This window comes from Lissotriton helveticus, chromosome 11 (assembly GCF_964261635.1).
Source record: "Lissotriton helveticus chromosome 11, aLisHel1.1, whole genome shotgun sequence".
NCBI lineage: Eukaryota > Metazoa > Chordata > Amphibia > Caudata > Salamandridae > Lissotriton > Lissotriton helveticus.
Genome location: NC_136072.1, coordinates 1082489016 through 1082508825, shown reverse-complemented (window position 1 = coordinate 1082508825; position 19810 = coordinate 1082489016). Strand labels below are relative to the sequence as shown.

At 42.1% G+C, this 19810-nt stretch overlaps 10 non-coding genes across 10 annotated transcripts; all 10 read right to left on the bottom strand.

The window, feature by feature from the left end:
• Positions 1–1242: 1242 nt before the first annotated feature.
• Positions 1243–1382, bottom strand: LOC144793956 (U4 spliceosomal RNA). The gene has a single exon (XR_013603402.1). It is a non-coding gene; the product is annotated as a U4 spliceosomal RNA (small nuclear RNA).
• A 1930-nt stretch (positions 1383–3312) lies between these two features.
• Positions 3313–3452, bottom strand: LOC144793663 (U4 spliceosomal RNA). Its single transcript, XR_013603141.1, has one exon. It is a non-coding gene; the product is annotated as a U4 spliceosomal RNA (small nuclear RNA).
• Positions 3453–5279: 1827 nt separating this feature from the next.
• Positions 5280–5419, bottom strand: LOC144792989 (U4 spliceosomal RNA). The gene has a single exon (XR_013602665.1). It is a non-coding gene; the product is annotated as a U4 spliceosomal RNA (small nuclear RNA).
• A 1701-nt stretch (positions 5420–7120) lies between these two features.
• On the bottom strand, positions 7121–7260 carry LOC144793716 (U4 spliceosomal RNA). The gene has a single exon (XR_013603189.1). It is a non-coding gene; the product is annotated as a U4 spliceosomal RNA (small nuclear RNA).
• A 1827-nt stretch (positions 7261–9087) lies between these two features.
• LOC144793710 (U4 spliceosomal RNA) lies at positions 9088–9227 on the bottom strand. The gene has a single exon (XR_013603183.1). It is a non-coding gene; the product is annotated as a U4 spliceosomal RNA (small nuclear RNA).
• A 1929-nt stretch (positions 9228–11156) lies between these two features.
• Positions 11157–11296, bottom strand: LOC144792992 (U4 spliceosomal RNA). Its single transcript, XR_013602667.1, has one exon. It is a non-coding gene; the product is annotated as a U4 spliceosomal RNA (small nuclear RNA).
• A 1929-nt stretch (positions 11297–13225) lies between these two features.
• On the bottom strand, positions 13226–13365 carry LOC144793032 (U4 spliceosomal RNA). The gene has a single exon (XR_013602704.1). It is a non-coding gene; the product is annotated as a U4 spliceosomal RNA (small nuclear RNA).
• Positions 13366–15294: 1929 nt separating this feature from the next.
• LOC144793906 (U4 spliceosomal RNA) lies at positions 15295–15434 on the bottom strand. Its single transcript, XR_013603357.1, has one exon. It is a non-coding gene; the product is annotated as a U4 spliceosomal RNA (small nuclear RNA).
• A 1927-nt stretch (positions 15435–17361) lies between these two features.
• Positions 17362–17501, bottom strand: LOC144793017 (U4 spliceosomal RNA). The gene has a single exon (XR_013602690.1). It is a non-coding gene; the product is annotated as a U4 spliceosomal RNA (small nuclear RNA).
• A 1930-nt stretch (positions 17502–19431) lies between these two features.
• On the bottom strand, positions 19432–19571 carry LOC144793905 (U4 spliceosomal RNA). Its single transcript, XR_013603356.1, has one exon. It is a non-coding gene; the product is annotated as a U4 spliceosomal RNA (small nuclear RNA).
• Positions 19572–19810: the final 239 nt, after the last annotated feature.

The following is a 19810-nucleotide window of genomic DNA, read 5'->3' as shown; positions in this document are numbered from 1 at the left end:
GACGCAACTGCATGGATGCATAAGTTTCCTTGAGTCAGTGCTGAATGTCCTTGTGCCACGATGAATGTGCTGTATTTACAATACTGCGCTCCATGGCGCAAGGATTAACAGATGCGTCAGAAATTCTGACGCATCTGTTGGCACAAAAGTGACGCATTGCTGGAAATGCTCATGAAAGTGACGCAAAAAGCCCTGAGTCATAACTTATGCCTGGTCTGTGCAGGCGTAGGGATTTTGATACAGTGAAGGCGTAGAGTGATGTAGTGAAATCTTGTAGATTTCAGTGCGTCAGTTCTAGAAGGCTTTTAGCGTGGGAACGCCCACCCTGCATACATTATACCTGACGCAGGTATAATGTGATGCGGGACTTTACAATGTGACACATCTCCCTAGATGCGTCACATTGTAAATGGGCCGCAACATTTACGCCGCAGCTGCGTCACAATACAGATTTTTATACTTGTCCTATATATGGCTGTGTGTACGTTGTGTGTCTCCGTCTGCATGCAGCATACAAATGTGCCAGATCTGGTAGCCCAGTTGGGCTGATGCAGCCACACAAGAGCTCTTTGCCTGACCTCATTGTCACCAATTGAAATCAGAGAGGATCCATGCAGTCTTTCAAGGCTCTCAGGTGAAAAAATGGCCCTAGAGCAAGGAAGAAAATAGGCCCCCTTGTTGAAGTTTGGAATATAAAATACCGCAATAATCATTATAATCATTATAATCATTAGAAATAAACTTTACATAATGTCAAACGGCAAAAACAAGAGCTTTGTCAGTTCTTGTTCTGTTTCAAACACTCCATACAATCTGTATGAACCCTCTCCACATTTTCCTACTGATAACAAATGCCTTCGCTCCCAGAAAAAAACTTTCTGGGCGGTTAGTGCACATTTGAATAGGAGATGAGACCTCGGAAGAGCCCAGCCCTGCGCCGGACTGCGAGTCACCTCAGAGAGCAGAAACAAAGCCCGTCCTCTGCCCATCACTGACCCAAGCGAATCCGTGGAGCAAAGATGAGAACAAAGGGGAAGAAATAAAAGAATAACGAAAACTCATCAAGGAAAATAAATCCCTAAATTACTGCTGTATTTAAAAAGCTGAGAAAACAAAAGAGAACGTAAAGAGTAAACTGAAGCCAAATAGAGTCACCGTTTTGTCCTTGTCACAGATCACAAACCTGCAAGTAAATTGCATTGCAAAATAAACTATCTTATTTTTTAATTACATACTCTCCAGTCACCGAAGAGACTTTCAAAAATTGCCATTTGGACTATATTTCAAGTCTCCATGACGGGGTATTGGGTAAAGATTTCAATAAGCAATAATCACGCCTCGGTTAAACCTCATTGGCTACGATACTGCCACTGCGCAAAGCTAAACAATTTAGTGTGAATTTCATGCACACTTGCCCTAGTACCTCATGTTACAAAGAACATGATTCCTTTTCAAAAGATGTTATCTGTTTATGCATAACTACTCCTCCACTGCTTCTGATAGGCAATGTAAGACATATAATGGTGTTGTTTTACTAAGTTCTATCAGCTCTCTGCCCCAAAAGCGTCGATAGCCACACGCAGAGAATTATGGGAAATTGTATGCTAAATAGCTGTACAGGTAAGCAGCACCCTCCCAAGTTATGGATTTGATGCTCAGGCAGATATACCTTCACACAAAGATGAGATCTAGGCTGCTAACCATGGGTTGTGGAAAATATAAGAAGCACAAATTCATAATAGCATCCTCATAGGTCCCACTGTCTTCAAATGTTTACTAGAGAAGGAACGGCAATCAATTTAAAGGAAAATAAATTATAGATACATTTTTCCATATTCCATAATGCACGTCTGCCATTTCATGGCACTACATAGTTGCATTTGCTGCATTTCATTTTTAGCTTTAGGAGGTACAATATACTGGTTTCCTGGTTTTCAAAACATTTTAGGGGAATATTCACAAGGACCTGACGCAACTGCATGGATGCATAAGTTTCCTTGAGTCAGTGCTGAATGTCCTTGTGCCACGATGAATGTGCTGTATTTACATTACAGCGCTCCATGGCGCAAGAATTAACAGATGCGTCAGAAATTCTGACGCATCTGTTGGCACAAAAGTGACGCATTGCTGGAAATGCTCATGAAAGTGACGCAAAAAGCCCTGAGTCATAACTTATGCCTGGTCTGTGCAGGCGTAGGGATTTTGACACAGTGAAGGCGTAGAGTGATGTAGTGAAATCTTGTAGATTTCAGTGCGTCAGTTCTAGAAGGCTTTTAGCGTGGGAACGCCCACCCTGCATACATTATACCTGACGCAGGTATAATATGATGCGGGACTTTACAATGTGACACATCTCCCTAGATGCGTCACATTGTAAATGGGCCGCAACATTTATGCCGCAGCTGCGTCACAATACAGATTTTTATACTTGCCCTATATATGGCTGTGTGTACGTTGTGTGTCTCCGTCTGCATGCAGCATACAAATGTGCCAGATCTGGGAGCCCAGTTTGGCTGATGCAGCCACACAAGAGCTCTTTGCCTGACCTCATTGTCACCAATTCAAATCAGAGAGGATCCATGCAGTCTTTCAAGGCTCTCAGGTGAAAAAATGGGCCCTAGAGCAAGGAAGAAAATAGGCCCCCTTGTTGAAGTTTGGAATATAAAATACCGCAATAATCAGGGTTCAGTGGGTCCCGCAGGTCTGTGGGCGCCAGTGCAACTGCACCTGCTGCACCAACAGAAGCTACGCCCCTGTCATAGAGCTGGGTAACATCAATTACTCAGTGCCACAAAGAGCATTAGAAATAAACTTTACATAATGTCAAACGGCAAAAACAAGAGCTTTGTCAGTTCTTGTTCTGTTTCAAACACACCATACAATCTGTATGAACCCTCTCCACATTTTCCTACTGATAACAAATGCCTTCGCTCCCAGAAAAAAACTTTATGGGCGGTTAGTGCACATTTGAATGGGAGATGAGACCTCGGAAGAGCCCAGCCCTGCGCCGGACTGCGAGTCACCTCAGAGAGCAGAAACAAAGCCCGTCCTCTGCCCATCACTGACCCAAGCGAATCCGTGGAGCAAAGATGAGAACAAAGGGGAAGAAATTAAAGAATAACAAAAACTCATCAAGGAAAATAAATCCCTAAATTACTGCTGTATTTAAAAAGCTGAGAAAACAAAAGAGAACGTAAAGAGTAAACTGAAGCCAAATAGAGTCACCGTTTTGTCCTTGTCATAGATCACAAACCTGCAAGTAAATTGCATTGCAAAATAAACTATCTTATTTTTTAATTACATATTCTACAGTCTCCGAAGAGAATGTCAAAAATTGCCATTTCGACTATATTTCAAGTCTCCATGACGGGGTATTGGGTAAAGTTTTCAATAAGCAATAATCGCGCCTCGGTTAAACCTCATTGGCTACGATACTGCCACTGCGCAAAGCTAAACAATTTAGTGTGAATTTCATGCACACTTGCCCTAGTACCTCATGTTACAAAGAACATGATTCCTTTTCAAAAGATGTTATCTGATTATGCATAACTACTCCTCCACTGCTTCTGCTAGGCAATGTAAGACATATAATGGTGTTGTTTTACTAATTTCTATCAGCTCTCTGCCCCAAACCGTCGATAGCCACACGCAGAGAATTATGGGAAATTGTATGCTAAATAGCTATCCAGGTAAGCAGCACCCTCCCAAGTTATGGATTTGATGCTCAGGCAGATATACCTTCACACAAAGATGAGATCTAGGCTGCTAACCATGGTTTGTGGAAAATATAAGAAGCACAAATTCATAATAGCATCCTCATAGGTCCCACTGTCTTCAAATGTTTACTAGAGAAGGAACGGCAATCAATTTAAAGGAAAATAAATAATAGATACATTTTTCCATATTCCATAATGCACGTCTGCCATTTCATGGCACTACATAGTTGCATTTGCTGCATTTCATTTTTAGCTTTAGGAGGTACAATATACTGGTTTCCTGGTTTTCAAAACATTTTAGGGGAAGATTCACAAGGACCTGACGCAACTGCATGGATGCATAAGTTTCCTTGAGTCAGTGCTGAATGTCCTTGTGCCACGATGAATGTGCTGTATTTACAATACTGCGCTCCATGGCGCAAGGATTAACGAATGCGTCAGAAATTCTGACGCATCTGTTGGCACAAAAGTGACGCATTGCTGGAAATGCTCATGAAAGTGACGCAAAAAGCCCTGAGTCATAACTTATGCCTGGTCTGTGCAGGCGTAGGGATTTTGAAACAGTGAAGGCGTAGAGTGATGTAGTGAAATCTTGTAGATTTCAGTGCGTCAGTTCTAGAAGGCTTTTAGCGTGGGAACGCCCACCCTGCATACATTATACCTGACGCAGGTATAATGTGATGCGGGACTTTACAATGTGACACATCTCCCTAGATGCGTCACATTGTAAATGGGCCGCAACATTTACGCCGCAGCTGCGTCACAATACAGATTTTTATACTTGCCCTATATATGGCTGTGTGTACGTTGTGTGTCTCCGTCTGCATGCAGCATACAAATGTGCCAGATCTGGTAGCCCAGTTGGGCTGATGCAGCCACACAAGAGCTCTTTGCCTGACCTCATTGTCACCAATTCAAATCAGAGAGGATCCATGCAGTCTTTCAAGGCTCTCAGGTGAAAAAATGGCCCTAGAGCAAGGAAGAAAATAGGCCCCCTTGTTGAAGTTTGGAATATAAAATACCGCAATAATCATTAGAATCATTATAATCATTAGAAATAAACTTTACATAATGTCAAACGGCAAAAACAAGAGCTTTGTCAGTTCTTGTTCTGTTTCAAACACTCCATACAATCTGTATGAACCCTCTCCACATTTTCCTACTGATAACAAATGCCTTCGCTCCCAGAAAAAAACTTTCTGGGCGGTTAGTGCACATTTGAATGGGATATGAGACCTCGGAAGAGCCCAGCCATGCGCCGGACTGCGAGTCACCTCAGAGAGCAGAAACAAAGCCCGTCCTCTGCCCATCACTGACCCAAGCGAATCCGTGGAGCAAAGATGAGAACAAAGGAGAAGAAATAAAAGAATAACGAAAACTCATCAAGGAAAATAAATCCCTAAATTACTGCTGTATTTAAAAAGCTGAGAAAACAAAAGAGAACGTAAAGAGTAAACTGAAGCCAAATAGAGTCACCGTTTTGTCCTTGTCACAGATCACAAACCTGCAAGTAAATTGCATTGCAAAATAAACTATCTTATTTTTTAATTACATACTCTCCAGTCACCGAAGAGACTGTCAAAAATTGCCATTTGGACTATATTTCAAGTCTTCATGACAGGGTATTGGGTAAAGTTTTCAATAAGCAATAATCGCGCCTCGGTTAAACCTCATTGGCTACAATACTGCCACTGCGCAAAGCTAAACAATTTAGTGTGAATTTCATGCACACTTGCCCTAGTACCTCATGTTACAAAGAACATGATTCCTTTTCAAAAGATGTTATCTGTTTATGCATAACTACTCCTCCACTGCTTCTGATAGGCAATGTAAGACATATAATGGTGTTGTTTTACTAAGTTCTATCAGCTCTCTGCCCCAAAAGCGTCGATAGCCACACGCAGAGAATTATGGGAAATTGTATGCTAAATAGCTGTACAGGTAAGCAGCACCCTCCCAAGTTATGGATTTGATGCTCAGGCAGATATACCTTCACACAAAGATGAGATCTAGGCTGCTAACCATGGGTTGTGGAAAATATAAGAAGCAAAAATTCATATTAGCATCCTCATAGGTCCCACTGTCTTCAAATGTTTACTAGAGAAGGAACGGCAATCAATTTAAAGGAAAATAAATTATAGATACATTTTTCCATATTCCATAATGCACGTCTGCCATTTCATGGCACTACATAGTTGCATTTGCTGCATTTCATTTTTAGCTTTAGGAGGTACAATATACTGGTTTCCTGGTTTTCAAAACATTTTAGGGGAATATTCACAAGGACCTGACACAACTGCATGGATGCATAAGTTTCCTTGAGTCAGTGCTGAATGTCCTTGTGCCACGATGAATGTGCTGTATTTACATTACAGCGCTCCATGGCGCAAGAATTAACAGATGCGTCAGAAATTCTGACGCATCTGTTGGCACAAAAGTGACGCATTGCTGGAAATGCTCATGAAAGTGACGCAAAAAGCCCTGAGTCATAACTTATGCCTGGTCTGTGCAGGCGTAGGGATTTTGACACAGTGAAGGCGTAGAGTGATGTAGTGAAATCTTGCATGCAGCATACAAATGTACCAGATCTGGGAGCCCAGTTGGGCTGATGCAGCCACACAAGAGCTCTTTGCCTGACCTCATTGTCACCAATTCAAATCAGAGAGGATCCATGCAGTCTTTCAAGGCTCTCAGGTGAAAAAATGGGCCCTAGAGCAAGGAAGAAAATAGGCCCCCTTGTTGAAGTTTGGAATATAAAATACCGCAATAATCAGGGTTCAGTGGGTCCCGCAGGTCTGTGGGCGCCAGTGCAACTGCACCTGCTGCACCAACAGAAGCTACGCCCCTGTCATAGAGCTGGGTAACATCAATTACTCAGTGCCACAAAGAGCATTAGAAATAAACTTTACATAATGTCAAACGGCAAAAACAAGAGCTTTGTCAGTTCTTGTTCTGTTTCAAACACACCATACAATCTGTATGAACCCTCTCCACATTTTCCTACTGATAACAAATGCCTTCGCTCCCAGAAAAAAACGTTCTGGGCGGTTAGTGCACATTTGAATGGGAGATGAGACCTCGGAAGAGCCCAGCCCTGCGCCGGACTGCGAGTCACCTCAGAGAGCAGAAACAAAGCCCGTCCTCTGCCCATCACTGACCCAAGCGAATCCGTGGAGCAAAGATGAGAACAAAGGGGAAGAAATTAAAGAATAACGAAAACTCATCAAGGAAAATAAATCCCTAAATTACTGCTGTATTTAAAAAGCTGAGAAAACAAAAGAGAACGTAAAGAGTAAACTGAAGCCAAATAGAGTCACCGTTTTGTCCTTGTCATAGATCACAAACCTGCAAGTAAATTGCATTGCAAAATAAACTATCTTATTTTTTAATTACATATTCTCCAGTCTCCGAAGAAAATGTCAAAAATTGCCATTTCGACTATATTTCAAGTCTCCATGACGGGGTATTGGGTAAAGTTTTCAATAAGCAATAATCGCGCCTCGGTTAAACCTCACTGGCTACGATACTGCCACTGCGCAAAGCTAAACAATTTAGTGTGAATTTCATGCACACTTGCCCTAGTACCTCATGTTACAAAGAACATGATTCCTTTTCAAAAGATGTTATCTGATTATGCATAACTACTCCTCCACTGCTTCTGCTAGGCAATGTAAGACATATAATGGTGTTGTTTTACTAATTTCTATCAGCTCTCTGCCCCAAACCGTCGATAGCCACACGCAGAGAATTATGGGAAATTGTATGCTAAATAGCTATCCAGGTAAGCAGCACCCTCCCAAGTTATGGATTTGATGCTCAGGCAGATATACCTTCACACAAAGATGAGATCTAGGCTGCTAACCATGGTTTGTGGAAAATATAAGAAGCACAAATTCATAATAGCATCCTCATAGGTCCCACTGTCTTCAAATGTTTACTAGAGAAGGAACGGCAATCAATTTAAAGGAAAATAAATTATAGATACATTTTTCCATATTCCATAATGCACGTCTGCCATTTCATGGCACTACATAGTTGCATTTGCTGCATTTCATTTTTAGCTTTAGGAGGTACAATATACTGGTTTCCTGGTTTTCAAAAAATTTTAGGGAAAGATTCACAAGGACCTGACGCAACTGCATGGATGCATAAGTTTCCTTGAGTCAGTGCTGAATGTCCTTGTGCCACGATGAATGTGCTGTATTTACAATACTGCGCTCCATGGCGCAAGGATTAACAGATGCGTCAGAAATTCTGACGCATCTGTTGGCACAAAAGTGACGCATTGCTGGAAATGCTCATGAAAGTGACGCAAAAAGCCCTGAGTCATAACTTATGCCTGGTCTGTGCAGGCGTAGGGATTTTGATACAGTGAAGGCGTAGAGTGATGTAGTGAAATCTTGTAGATTTCAGTGCGTCAGTTCTAGAAGGCTTTTAGCGTGGGAACGCCCACCCTGCATACATTATACCTGACGCAGGTATAATATGATGCAGGACTTTACAATGTGACACATCTCCCTAGATGCGTCACATTGTAAATGGGCCGCAACATTTACGCCGCAGCTGCGTCACAATACAGATTTTTATACTTGCCCTATATATGGCTGTGTGTACGTTGTGTGTCTCCGTCTGCATGCAGCATACAAATGTGCCAGATCTGGTAGCCCAGTTGGGCTGATGCAGCCACACAAGAGCTCTTTGCCTGACCTCATTGTCACCAATTGAAATCAGAGAGGATCCATGCAGTCTTTCAAGGCTCTCAGGTGAAAAAATGGCCCTAGAGCAAGGAAGAAAATAGGCCCCCTTGTTGAAGTTTGGAATATAAAATACCGCAATAATCATTAGAATCATTATAATCATTAGAAATAAACTTTACATAATGATAAACGGCAAAAACAAGAGCTTTGTCAGTTCTTGTTCTGTTTCAAACACTCCATACAATCTGTATGAACCCTCTCCACATTTTCCTACTGATAACAAATGCCTTCGCTCCCAGAAAAAAACTTTCTGGGCGGTTAGTGCACATTTGAATAGGAGATGAGACCTCGGAAGAGCCCAGCCCTGCGCCGGACTGCGAGTCACCTCAGAGAGCAGAAACAAAGCCCGTCCTCTGCCCATCACTGACCCAAGCGAATCCGTGGAGCAAAGATGAGAACAAAGGGGAAGAAATAAAAGAATAACGAAAACTCATCAAGGAAAATAAATCCCTAAATTACTGCTGTATTTAAAAAGCTGAGAAAACAAAAGAGAACGTAAAGAGTAAACTGAAGCCAAATAGAGTCACTGTTTTGACCTTGTCACAGATCACAAACCTGCAAGTAAATTGCATTGCAAAATAAACTATCTTATTTTTTAATTACATACTCTCCAGTCACCGAAGAGACTTTCAAAAATTGCCATTTGGACTATATTTCAAGTCTCCATGACGGGGTATTGGGTAAAGTTTTCAATAAGCAATAATCGCGCCTCGGTTAAACCTCATTGGCTACGATACTGCCACTGCGCAAAGCTAAACAATTTAGTGTGAATTTCATGCACACTTGCCCTAGTACCTCATGTTACAAAGAACATGATTCCTTTTCAAAAGATGTTATCTGTTTATGCATAACTACTCCTCCACTGCTTCTGCTAGGCAATGTAAGACATATAATGGTGTTGTTTTACTAATTTCTATCAGCTCTCTGCCCCAAACCGTCGATAGCCACACGCAGAGAATTATGGGAAATTGTATGCTAAATAGCTGTCCAGGTAAGCAGCACCCTCCCAAGTTATGGATTTGATGCTCAGGCAGATATACCTTCACACAAAGATGAGATCTAGGCTGCTAACCATGGGTTGTGGAAAATATAAGGAGCACAAATTCATAATAGCATCCTCATAGGTCCCACTGTCTTCAAATGTTTACTAGAGAAGGAACGGCAATCAATTTAAAGGAAAATAAATTATAGATACATTTTTCCATATTCCATAATGCACGTCTGCCATTTCATGGCACTACATAGTTGCATTTGCTGCATTTCATTTTTTGCTTTAGGAGGTACAATATACTGGTTTCCTGGTTTTCAAAACATTTTAGGGGAAGATTCACAAGGACCTGACGCAACTGCATGGATGCATAAGTTTCCTTGAGTCAGTGCTGAATGTCCTTGTGCCACGATGAATGTGCTGTATTTACAATACTGCGCTCCATGGCGCAAGGATTAACAGATGCGTCAGAAATTCTGACGCATCTGTTGGCACAAAAGTGACGCATTGCTGGAAATGCTCATGAAAGTGACGCAAAAAGCCCTGAGTCATAACTTATGCCTGGTCTGTGCAGGCGTAGGGATTTTGACACAGTGAAGGCGTAGAGTGATGTAGTGAAATCTTGTAGATTTCAGTGCGTCAGTTCTAGAAGGCTTTTAGCATGGGAACGCCCACCCTGCATACATTATACCTGACGCAGGTATAATATGATGCAGGACTTTACAATGTGACACATCTCCCTAGATGCGTCACATTGTAAATGGGCCGCAACATTTATGCCGCAGCTGCGTCACAATACAGATTTTTATACTTGCCCTATATATGGCTGTGTGTACGTTGTGTGTCTCCGTCTGCATGCAGCATACAAATGTGCCAGATCAGGGAGCCCAGTTGGGCTGATGCAGCCACACAAGAGCTCTTTGCCTGACCTCATTGTCACCAATTCAAATCAGAGAGGATCCACGCAGTCTTTCAAGGCTCTCAGGTGAAAAAATGGGCCCTAGAGCAAGGAAGAAAATAGGCCCCCTTGTTGAAGTTTGGAATATAAAATACCGCAATAATCAGGGTTCAGTGGGTCCCGCAGGTCTGTGGGCGCCAGTGCAACTGCACCTGCTGCACCAACAGAAGCTACGCCCCTGTCATAGAGCTGGGTAACATCAATTACTCAGTGCCACAAAGAGCATTAGAAATAAACTTTACATAATGTCAAACGGCAAAAACAAGAGCTTTGTCAGTTCTTGTTCTGTTTCAAACACACCATACAATCTGTATGAACCCTCTCCACATTTTCCTACTGATAACAAATGCCTTCGCTCCCAGAAAAAAACTTTCTGGGCGGTTAGTGCACATTTGAATGGGAGATGAGACCTCGGAAGAGCCCAGCCCTGCGCCGGACTGCGAGTCACCTCAGAGAGCAGAAACAAAGCCCGTCCTCTGCCCATCACTGACCCAAGCGAATCCGTGGAGCAAAGATGAGAACAAAGGGGAAGAAATTAAAGAATAACGAAAACTCATCAAGGAAAATAAATCCCTAAATTACTGCTGTATTTAAAAAGCTGAGAAAACAAAAGAGAACGTAAAGAGTAAACTGAAGCCAAATAGAGTCACCGTTTTGTCCTTGTCACAGATCACAAACCTGCAAGTAAATTGCATTGCAAAATAAATTATCTTATTTTTTAATTACATATTCTCCAGTCTCCGAAGAGACTGTCAAAAATTGCCATTTCGACTATATTTCAAGTTTCCATGACGGGGTATTGGGTAAAGTTTTCAATAAGCAATAATCGCGCCTCTGTTAAACCTCATTGGCTACGATACTGCCACTGCGCAAAGCTAAACAATTTAGTGTGAATTTCATGCACACTTGCCCTAGTACCTCATGTTACAAAGAACATGATTCCTTTTCAAAAGATGTTATCTGTTTATGCATAACTACTCCTCCACTGCTTCTGCTAGGCAATGTAAGACATATAATGGTGTTGTTTTACTAATTTCTATTAGCTCTCTGCCCCAAACCGTCGATAGCCACACGCAGAGAATTATGGGAAATTGTATGCTAAATAGCTGTCCAGGTAAGCAGCACCCTCCCAAGTTATGGATTTGATGCTCAGGCAGATATACCTTCACACAAAGATGAGATCAAAGCTGCCTACCCTGGGTTGTGGAAAATATAAGGAGCACAAATTCATAATAGCATCCTCATAGGTCCCACTGTCTTCAAATGTTTACTAGAGAAGGAACGGCAATCAATTTAAAGGAAAATAAATTATAGATACATTTTTCCATATTCCATAATGCACGTCTGCCATTTCATGGCACTACATAGTTGCATTTGCTGCATTTCATTTTTAGCTTTAGGAGGTACAATATACTGGTTTCCTGGTTTTCAAAACATTTTAGGGGAAGATTCACAAGGACCTGACGCAACTGCATGGATGCATAAGTTTCCTTGAGTCAGTGCTGAATGTCCTTGTGCCACGATGAATGTGCTGTATTTACAATACAGCGCTCCATGGCGCAAGAATTAACAGATGCGTCAGAAATTCTGACGCATCTGTTGGCACAAAAGTGACGCATTGCTGGAAATGCTCATGAAAGTGACGCAAAAATCCCTGAGTCATAACTTATGCCTGGTCTGTGCAGGCGTAGGGATTTTGACACAGTGAAGGAGTAGAGTGATGTAGTGAAATCTTGTAGATTTCAGTGCGTCAGTTCTAGAAGGCTTTTAGCGTGGGAACGCCCACCCTGCATACATTATACCTGACGCAGGTATAATATGATGCGGGACTTTACAATGTGACACATCTCCCTAGATGCGTCACATTGTAAATGGGCCGCAACATTTATGCCGCAGCTGCGTCACAATACAGATTTTTATACTTGCCCTATATATGGCTGTGTGTACGTTGTGTGTCTCCGTCTGCATGCAGCATACAAATGTGCCAGATCTGGTAGCCCAGTTGGGCTGATGCAGCCACACAAGAGCTCTTTGCCTGACCTCATTGTCACCAATTCAAATCAGAGAGGATCCATGCAGTCTTTCAAGGCTCTCAGGTGAAAAAATGGGCCCTAGAGCAAGGAAGAAAATAGACCCCCTTGTTGAAGTTTGGAATATAAAATACCGCAATAATCAGGGTTCAGTGGGTCCCGCAGGTCTGTGGGCGCCAGTGCAACTGCACCTGCTGCACCAACAGAAGCTACGCCCCTGTCATAGAGCTAGGTAACATCAATTACTCAGTGCCACAAAGAGCATTAGAAAAAAACTTTACATAATGTCAAACGGCAAAAACAAGAGCTTTGTCAGTTCTTGTTCTGTTTCAAACACTCCATACAATCTGTATGAACCCTCTCCACATTTTCCTACTGATAACAAATGCCTTCGCTCCCAGAAAAAAACTTTCTGGGCGGTTAGTGCACATTTGAATGGGAGATGAGACCTCGGAAGAGCCCAGCCATGCGCCGGACTGCGAGTCACCTCAGAGAGCAGAAAAAAAGCCCGTCCTCTGCCCATCACTGACCCAAGCGAATCCGTGGAGCAAAGATGAGAACAAAGTGGAAGAAATAAAAGAATAACGAAAACTCATCAAGGAAAATAAATCCGTAAATTACTGCTGTATTTAAAAAGCTGAGAAAACAAAAGAGAACGTAAAGAGTAAACTGAAGCCAAATAGAGTCACCGTTTTGTCCTTGTCACAGATCACAAACCTGCAAGTAAATTGCATTGCAAAATAAACTATCTTATTTTTTAATTACATATTCTCCAGTCTCCGAAGAGACTGTCAAAAATTGCCAATTCGACTATATTTCAAGTTTTCATGACGGGGTATTGGGTAAAGTTTTCAATAAGCAATAATCACGCCTCGGTTAAACCTAATTGGCTACGATACTGCCACTGCGCAAAGCTAAACAATTTAGTGTGAATTTCATGCACACTTGCCCTGGTACCTCATGTTACAAAGAACATGATTCCTTTTCAAAAGATGTTATCTGTTTATGCATAACTACTCCTCCACTGCTTCTGATAGGCAATGTAAGACATATAATGGTGTTGTTTTACTAATTTCTATCAGCTCTCTGCCCCAAACCGTCGATAGCCACACGCAGAGAATTATGGGAAATTGTATGCTAAATAGCTGTACAGGTAAGCAGCACCCTCCCAAGTTTTGGATTTGATGCTCAGGCAGATATACCTTCACACAAAGATGAGATCTAGGCTGCTAACCATGGGTTGTGGAAAATATAAGAAGCACAAATTCATAATAGCATCCTCATAGGTCCCACTGTCTTCAAATGTTTACTAGAGAAGGAACGGCAATCAATTTAAAGGAAAATAAATTATAGATACATTTTTCCATTTTCCATAATGCACGTCTGCCATTTCATGGCACTACATAGTTGCATTTGCTGCATTTCATTTTTACCTTTAGGAGGTACAATATACTGGTTTCCTGGTTTTCAAAACATTTTAGGGGAAGATTCACAAGGACCTGACGCAACTGCATGGATGCATAAGTTTCCTTGAGTCAGTGCTGAATGTCCTTGTGCCACGATGAATGTGCTGTATTAACAATACAGCGCTCCATGGCGCAAGAATTAACAGATGCGTCAGAAATTCTGACGCATCTGTTGGCACAAAAGTGACGCATTGCTGGAAATGCTCATGAAAGTGACGCAAAAAGCCCTGAGTCATAACTTATGCCTGGTCTGTGCAGGCGTAGGGATTTTGACACAGTGAAGGCATAGAGTGATGTAGTGAAATCTTGTAGATTTCAGTGTGTCAGTTCTAGAAGGCTTTTACCGTGGGAACGCCCACCCTGCATACATTATACCTGACGCAGGTATAATATGATGCGGGACTTTACAATGTGACACATCTCCCTAGATGCGTCACATTGTAAATGGGCCGCAACATTTATGCCGCAGCTGCGTCACAATACAGATTTTTATACTTGCCCTATATATGGCTGTGTGTACGTTTTGTGTCTCCGTCTGCATGCAGCAAACAAATGTGCCAGATCTGGTAGCCCAGTTGGGCTGATGCAGCCACACAAGAGCTCTCTGCCTGACCTCATTGTCACCAATTCAAATCAGAGAGGATCCATACAGTCTTTCAAGGCTCTCAGGTGAAAAAATGGGCCCTAGAGCAAGGAAGAAAATAGGCCCCCTTGTTGAAGTTTGGAATATAAAATACCGCAATAATCAGGGTTCAGTGGGTCCCGCAGGTCTGTGGGCGCCAGTGCAACTGCACCTGCTGCACCAACAGAAGCTACGCCCCTGTCATAGAGCTGGGTAACATCAATTACTCAGTGCCACAAAGAGCATTAGAAATAAACTTTACATAATGTCAAACGGCAAAAACAAGAGCTTTGTCAGTTCTTGTTCTGTTTCAAACACTCCATACAATCTGTATGAACCCTCTCCACATTTTCCTACTGATAACAAATGCCTTCGCTCCCAGAAAAAAACTTTCTGGGCGGTTAGTGCACATTTGAATGGGAGATGAGACCTCGGAAGAGCCCAGCCCTGCGCCGGACTGCGAGTCACCTCAGAGAGCAGAAACAAAGCCCGTCCTCTGCCCATCACTGACCCAAGCGAATCCGTGGAGCAAAGATGAGAACAAAGGGGAAGAAATAAAAGAATAACGAAAACTCATCAAGGAAAATAAATCCGTATATTACTGCTGTATTTAAAAAGCTGAGAAAACAAAAGAGAACGTAAAGAGTAAACTGAAGCCAAATAGAGTCACCGTTTTGTCCTTGTCACAGATCACAAACCTGCAAGTAAATTGCATTGCAAAATAAACTATCTTATTTTTTAATTACATATTCTCCAGTCTCCGAAGAGACTGTCAAAAATTGCCATTTCGACTATATTTCAAGTTTCCATGACGGGGTATTGGGTAAAGTTTTCAATAAGCAATAATCACGCCTCGGTTAAACCTCATTGGCTACGATACTGCCACTGCGCAAAGCTAAACAATTTAGTGTGAATTTCATGCACACTTGCCCTGGTACCTCATGTTACAAAGAACATGATTCCTTTTCAAAAGATGTTATCTGTTTATGCATAACTACTCCTCCACTGCTTCTGATAGGCAATATAAGACATATAATGGTGTTGTTTTACTAATTTCTATCAGCTCTCTGCCCCAAACCGTCGATAGCCACACGCAGAGAATTATGGGAAATTGTATGCTAAATAGCTGTACAGGTAAGCAGCACCCTCCCAAGTTATGGATTTGATGCTCAGGCAGATATACCTTCACACAAAGATGAGATCTAGGCTGCTAACCATGGGTTGTGAAAAATATAAGAAGCACAAATTCATAATAGCATCCTCATAGGTCCCACTGTCTTCAAATGTTTACTAGAGAAGGAACGGCAATCAATTTAAAGGAAAATAAATTATAGATACATTTTTCCATATTCCATAATGCACGTCTGCCATTTCATGGCACTACATAGTTGCATTTGCTGCATTTCATTTTTACCTTTAGGAGGTACAATATACTGGTTTCCTGGTTTTCAAAACATTTTAGGGGAAGATTCACAAGGACCTGACGCAACTGCATGGATGCATAAGTTTCCTTGAGTCAGTGCTGAATGTCCTTGTGCCACGATGAATGTGCTGTATTAACAATACAGCGCTCCATGGCGCAAGAATTAACAGATGCGTCAGAAATTCTGACGCATCTGTTGGCACAAAAGTGACGCATTGCTGGAAATGCTCATGAAAGTAACGCAAAAAGCCCTGAGTCATAACTTATGCCTGGTCTGTGCAGGCGTAGGGATTTTGACACAGTGAAGGCATAGAGTGATGTAGTGAAATCTTGTAGATTTCAGTGTGTCAGTTCTAGAAGGCTTTTACCGTGGGAACGCCCACCCTGCATACATTATACCTGACGCAGGTATAATATGATGCGGGACTTTACAATGTGACACATCTCCCTAGATGCGTCACATTGTAAATGGGCCACAACATTTATGCCGCAGCTGCGTCACAATACAGATTTTTATACTTGCCCTATATATGGCCGTGTGTACGTTTTGTGTCTCTGTCTGCATGCAGCAAACAAATGTGCCAGATCTGGTAGCCCAGTTGGGCTGATGCAGCCACACAAGAGCTCTCTGCCTGACCTCATTGTCACCAATTCAAATCAGAGAGGATCCATGCAGTCTTTCAAGGCTCTCAGGTGAAAAAATGGGCCCTAGAGCAAGGAAGAAAATAGGCCCCCTTGTTGAAGTTTGGAATATAAAATACCGCAATAATCAGGGTTCAGTGGGTCCCGCAGGTCTGTGGGCGCCAGTGCAACTGCACCTGCTGCACCAACAGAAGCTACGCCCCTGTCATAGAGCTGGGTAACATCAATTACTCAGTGCCACAAAGAGCATTAGAAATAAACTTTACATAATGTCAAAGGCAAAAACAAGAGCTTTGTCAGTTCTTGTTCTGTTTCAAACACTCCATACAATCTGTATGAACCCTCTCCACATTTTCCTACTGATAACAAATGCCTTCGCTCCCAGAAAAAAACTTTCTGGGCGGTTAGTGCACATTTGAATGGGAGATGAGACCTCGGAATAGCCCAGCCCTGCGCCGGACTGCGAGTCACCTCAGAGAGCAGAAACAAAGCCCGTCCTCTGCCCATCACTGACCCAAGCGAAGCCGTGGAGCAAAGATGAGAACAAAGGGGAAGAAATAAAAGAATAACGAAAACTCATCAAGAAAAATAAATCCCTAAATTACTGCTGTATTTAAAAACTGAGAAAACAAAAGAGAACGTAAAGAGTAAACTGAAGCCAAATAGAGTCACCGTTTTGTCCTTGTCACAGATCACAAACCTGCAAGTAAATTGCATTGCAAAATAAACTATCTTATTTTTTAATTACATACTCTCCAGTCACCGAAGAGACTGTCAAAAATTGCCATTTCGACTATATTTCAAGTCTCCATGACAGGGTATTGGGTAAAGTTTTCAATAAGCAATAATTGCGCCTCGGTTAAACCTCATTGGCTACGATACTGCCACTGCGCAAAGCTAAACAATTTAGTGTGAATTTCATGCACACTTGCCCTAGTACCTCATGTTACAAAGAACATGATTCCTTTTCAAAAGATGTTATCTGTTTATGCATAACTACTCCTCCACTGCTTCTGATAGGCAATGTAAGACATATAATGGTGTTGTTTTACTAAGTTCTATCAGCTCTCTGCCCCAAAAGCGTCGATAGCCACACGCAGAGAATTATGGGAAATTGTATGCTAAATAGCTGTACAGGTAAGCAGCACCCTCCCAAGTTATGGATTTGATGGTCAGGCAAATATACCTTCACACAAAGATGAGATCTAGGCTGCTAACCATGGGTTGTGGAAAATATAAGAAGCACAAACTCATAATAGCATCCTCATAGGTCCCACTGTCTTCAAATGTATACTAGAGAAGGAACGGCAATCAATTTAAAGGAAAATAAATTATAGATACATTTTTCCATATTCCATAATGCACGTCTGCCATTTCATGGCACTACATAGTTGCATTTGCTGCATTTCATTTTTAGCTTTAGGAGGTACAATATACTGGTTTCCTGGTTTTCAAAACATTTTAGGGGAATATTCACAAGGACCTGACGCAACTGCATGGATGCATAAGTTTCCTTGAGTCAGTGCTGAATGTCCTTGTGCCACGATGAATGTGCTGTATTTACATTACAGCGCTCCATGGCGCAAGAATTAACAGATGCGTCAGAAATTCTGACGCATCTGTTGGCACAAAAGTGACGCATTGCTGGAAATGCTCATGAAAGTGACGCAAAAAGCCCTGAGTCATAACTTATGCCTGGTCTGTGCAGGCGTAGGGATTTTGACACAGTGAAGGCATAGAGTGATGTAGTGAAATCTTGTAGATTTCAGTGTGTCAGTTCTAGAAGGCTTTTACCGTGGGAACGCCCACCCTGCATACATTATACCTGACGCAGGTATAATATGATGCGGGACTTTACAATGTGACACATCTCCCTAGATGCGTCACATTGTAAATGGGCCGCAACATTTATGCCGCAGCTGCGTCACAATACAGATTTTTATACTTGCCCTATATATGGCTGTGTGTACGTTTTGTGTCTCCGTCTGCATGCAGCAAACAAATGTGCCAGATCTGGTAGCCCAGTTGGGCTGATGCAGCCACACAAGAGCTCTCTGCCTGACCTCATTGTCACCAATTCAAATCAGAGAGGATCCATGCAGTCTTTCAAGGCTCTCAGGTGAAAAAATGGGCCCTAGAGCAAGGAAGAAAATAGGCCCCCTTGTTGAAGTTTGGAATATAAAATACCGCAATAATCAGGGTTCAGTGGGTCCCGCAGGTCTGTGGGCGCCAGTGCAACTGCACCTGCTGCACCAACAGAAGCTACGCCCCTGTCATAGAGCTGGGTAACATCAATTACTCAGTGCCACAAAGAGCATTAGAAATAAACTTTACATAATGTCAAACGGCAAAAACAAGAGCTTTGTCAGTTCTTGTTCTGTTTCAAACACTCCATACAATCTGTATGAACCCTCTCCACATTTTCCTACTGATAACAAATGCCTTCGCTCCCAGAAAAAAACTTTCTGGGCGGTTAGTGCACATTTGAATGGGAGATGAGACCTCGGAAGAGCCCAGCCCTGCGCCGGACTGCGAGTCACCTCAGAGAGCAGAAACAAAGCCCGTCCTCTGCCCATCACTGACCCAAGCGAATCCGTGGAGCAAAGATGAGAACAAAGGGGAAGAAATAAAAGAATAACGAAAACTCATCAAGGAAAATAAATCCGTATATTACTGCTGTATTTAAAAAGCTGAGAAAACAAAAGAGAACGTAAAGAGTAAACTGAAGCCAAATAGAGTCACCGTTTTGTCCTTGTCACAGATCACAAACCTGCAAGTAAATTGCATTGCAAAATAAACTATCTTATTTTTTAATTACATATTCTCCAGTCTCCGAAGAGACTGTCAAAAATTGCCATTTCGACTATATTTCAAGTTTCCATGACGGGGTATTGGGTAAAGTTTTCAATAAGCAATAATCACGCCTCGGTTAAACCTCATTGGCTACGATACTGCCACTGCGCAAAGCTAAACAATTTAGTGTGAATTTCATGCACACTTGCCCTGGTACCTCATGTTACAAAGAACATGATTCCTTTTCAAAAGATGTTATCTGTTTATGCATAACTACTCCTCCACTGCTTCTGATAGGCAATGTAAGACATATAATGGTGTTGTTTTACTAATTTCTATCAGCTCTCTGCCCCAAACCGTCGATAGCCACACGCAGAGAATTATGGGAAATTGTATGCTAAATAGCTGTACAGGT